This window comes from Cynara cardunculus, unplaced genomic scaffold, assembly GCF_001531365.2.
Source record: "Cynara cardunculus var. scolymus isolate 2C unplaced genomic scaffold, CcrdV1 Un_Scaffold_1596, whole genome shotgun sequence".
Taxonomy (NCBI): Eukaryota; Viridiplantae; Streptophyta; class Magnoliopsida; order Asterales; family Asteraceae; genus Cynara; species Cynara cardunculus.
The window spans coordinates 75,350-79,723 of NW_020200810.1; positions in this window are offsets into that span (position 1 = coordinate 75,350).

Consider the following 4,374-nt stretch of genomic DNA (forward strand, 5'->3'; position numbering starts at 1 on the left):
GGTACACCTCTCCTTGATATGCCACTCTTATCCCATGGTACACCTCTCCTTGATATGGAACCCTTATTTCCTCATCAAAATCTATGGATTAGTTCCAAACGAAGACAGACTGAAGTCACAACCGTCTTGATGAAACAACCTCCATAGTTTTATCCATAAAATTTTTAGATTAATTCCAAACGAAGATAGACCGAAGTCACAACCATCTTGAAGGAATATCCTCTATAGTTTTTAACTAACAATGGTTTCAAAACAGTTTTATCTTAAAACTTTGAAACACAAGAACTACCAGTCTTTTTTTTCAATATCTTTTCCAAATTCAAAATCCCCATTAAATCCTTAAAATAGGATATCCTTCACAAACTGTTTTAAAAGGGCAAAATTTGCTTTATCTTTCCAAAATAGTTTCCAAATCCAAAATCATAGAAACCATCATTAAACTGTTAGAAAACAGTTTTACCAATCTTTCCCAAATATTAAATTATCAAAACCCAATAGTTTAAATAACATCATATAAAGGGTTTAGTATCAAAAACTCACCTTAATAAGCACAGATTGTTAGCTTCAAACACACAGATTCCTCGAATAACTTTCTAAGAAAAATCCTTCCCAAGAACACTTCCACTGCCTTGACACACAATTTCTTTTCTCTCAAAAGGTTTCTCTCCCAAAAACAAGATAAGATAAGATCTTATTTTTTTACTTTTCTATATATATTTCTTAATAGAGGCGGTGGTGGATTTAGTATTATAAAACTCTTTGGACGGTGGGTTTTAATATTTTAAAACCACCTTTCTTAACCATGAAGGTTTACTCTTTTCACAATAAAATAATGGTAACACCGGCTAAGCCTTTTTTACTCAACCAGACATATAATTCAATTTATATGCACATATCTATGTAAACACCTACGCATATATGCGCAGTATCACCTTTTTCACATATACACATACTCTCCATGCATTTAATCACACTATCATGCATACCAACACGTATTTCACAAAATAATCACATAAAGGTTACCTCGACCCAGGTTGTCTAAAACCCGGTTATCACATTATCTCCCCCTCAAAGGAATTCTGTCCCGAAATTCATTTATTCAAATAGCAAAGGGTATCTGGTTCTCATATCAGATTCTCAATCCCATGTAGCTTCTGAACCCTTGTAATAACGCCATTTCACCTTTACCAGACTGATTTCTTTATTTCTCAACACTCTGATCTTTCTGTCAGTCACAACTTCTGGTGTCTCCACAAAATTCAATTTGCTGTATTGTTTAATCTCTAGAAGCAGTATTGCTATACTTGGATCGGACAAACACTTGGGCAGATTTGACACATGAAAGGTGCTGTGAATTAGACTGAGCTCTTTCGGTAGCTCTAGCTGATAAGCTACTGGCACAATTCGTTTGCAGATTTGGAAAGGTCCAATATACCTTGGACTAAGCTTACCTTTCGTCCCAAATCTCATAACACCCTTCCACGGGGTTACCTTCAACATTACAAAGTCACCCACGTTGAATTCAGTCGGTTTTCGTCGCTTGTCGGCATAACTTTTCTAACGATCCTGAGCTGTCTTGATTCTTGCCCGAATCTGTTCAATCTTTTCAGATGTTACTTGCATAATTTCGGGACCTATCAACTGTTTTTCACCTACCTCATTCCAACACAACGACGTTCGGCATTTTCGTCTGTACAATACTTTATACGGTGCCGCTTGGATGCTGGAGTGGTAACTGTTATTGTAAGCGAACTCTACAGTGGCAAGTGATCCTCCCATGATCCCTCGAAGTCAATGACACAGGTTCTTAACATGTCTTTGAGAGTCTGGATGGTTCTTTCACTTTAACCATCTGTTTGAGGATGGTAAGTCGTACTCAACCGAATTTGAGACCCCGAAGCTCTTTGCAGACTTTCCCAAGACTTTGAAGTGAAACGACTGTCTCTGTCAGAAATGATGATAATGGAACACCATGTCTGGTCACAATTTCTTTGATGTAGATCTAAGCCAACCATTCTAAAGAATAGGGTTCTCTCGTTGGTAAGAAATATTCAGATTTAGATGGACGATCCACTATTAGCTAGATTGCGTCATAACTTTTTGGGGTTTAGGGTAATTTCATGATAAAGTCCATCGTAATATGATCCCATTTCCAGACTGGAATTTCTAAAGATTGTAGATTTCTGTAAGGACTCTGCTGCTTGATCTTAACTTGTAGCCATGTTAAGCATCGTTCTACGTATTTTTATATATCTTTCTTTAGACCTGGCCACCAATAAAATGATTTCAGATCTTTATACATCTTTTTGGTACCCGGATGAATCGAGTAGCAAGACTTGTGACTTTCATTCAGAATGGTTTCCTGCGTATTCTCGTAACTTGGTACTCAAATCCTTCTTTGAAAACATAAAATTCCTTCATCATCTGGTTCCATGATGGAAATCATTTTACCTACTCTTTCTGACATCTCATGCTCTTCTTTCACAGCCTCTTTTTGACATTTCAAAATCTTTTGATGAAGATCGGGAGTTAAGCTTATATTCATTGACACGGCTTTGATAGTTCCACTTCTTCTTTTTTTGGCTCAAGGCATCGGCTACCACGTTGGCTTTTCCCAAATAATAGAGAATTTCACAATCATAATTGTGTAACGAGTTCAATCCACCGGTGTTGTTTCATATTTAATGCCTTCTGATTGAATAGGTGTTGCAAGCTTTTGTGATTGGTGTAAATCAGGCATTTGGTTCCCAAGAGGTAATGTCTCCATATTTTTAACGCGAAGACCACTGCTGCCAATTCCGTATCATGAGTCGGGTATTGTTTTTCATGATCCTTCAGTTGCCGGGATGCGTATGATATGATGTTTTCTTTTTGCATCAATACACAAGCCAAACCAAGCTTTGATGTGTCGCTGTATACCGCAAAATCTTCTGTTCCATTGGGTAAAGTCAATATCGGAGCACTGCAATGATGATCTTTTAGTAGCTGGAAGGCTTTTTGTTGTTCTTCTTCCCACTGAATATTGATGTTCTTTTAATTTAATTTGCTCAATGGCACGACTATTTTAGAAAAATCTTGAATAAAGTTTCGGTAATAGCCTGCCAATCCTAAAAAGCTTCGGACTTCCGACGGAGTCTTTGTTGTCTTCCATTTTGCAAATGCCTTAATTTTTGCTGGATTCACTTTAACTCCTGCATCTGATATGACATGCCCAAGGAATTGAACTTCCCTCAACCAAAATTCACACTTTGACAGTTTTGCATATAACTTTTCTCTTTGCAAGAGCTTAAGTATCTATCGGAGATGTTCTGCATGCTCTTCTTTTGTCTTAGAGTATATGAGAAGATCATCCATAAATACAACAACAAATTTATCAAGATATTATTTACGTACTCGGTTCATTAAATCCATAAAAGCTGCAGGTGCATTAGTTAAACCGAATGGCATAACTAAGAATTCGTGGTGTCCATATCTGGTTCGAAAAGCGGTTTTGGCAATATCTTCCTCTTTAACTTTGAGTTGGTGATAACCTGATCGTAAATCAATCTTTGAGAAGTAAATGGCTCCTACCAGTTGATCAAATAAATCATCAATCCTTGGTAACGGATATTTATTCCTTATCGTCAGTTTGTTGAGTTCTTGATAATCGATACACATACGCACATAATCGTCTTTCTTTTTCACAAAGAGAACTAGAGCTCCCCACGGCGAGGTACTTGGTATGATAAATCCTTTGTCAAGAAAAGCTATTAATTGGGTAACCAATTCTTTTAGTCCCGAAGGAGCTTATCGGTACGGTGCTTTGGCCACTGGTATTGCTCCGAGTATCAAATCAATCCCAAATTCAATGACTCTATTTGGCGGTAATCCAGATAAGTCTTCTGGAAAGAATTCTTGATATTCACTAACAATCGGAATCATTTCTTGCTTCCCTTTTTCTTTCTTGGCATCAATTGCATAAGCTAGATACACTTGACATTTCTTTTGAATATATTTCCTGGTTTTCATCTCAGTTAACTGACTGGTACGATGATTCTGATGATCACCATATATAACAACTGTCCCTCGGTCTAGCAATATTATTCTGATCATCTTTATACCACAAACAATGTTGGCCTGATTTTCTGCCAACCAATCCATCCCTACCACTATATAAAACTCTTTCATGGGCATGGGAAACAGTCTGAATGGTAGCTCACATCCCTCAATCATAATAGTATAGTTATCAAACACATAATCCACATATACTTGACTATTAGCAGTATCAACTACTAACTTGTCGTCAAGTAGCACATAATTCATGCAGGCACATAAGGCAAAAGATGGGGATACAAACGAGAAGTTTGCACCCGAGTCAAATAACACTTTATCATA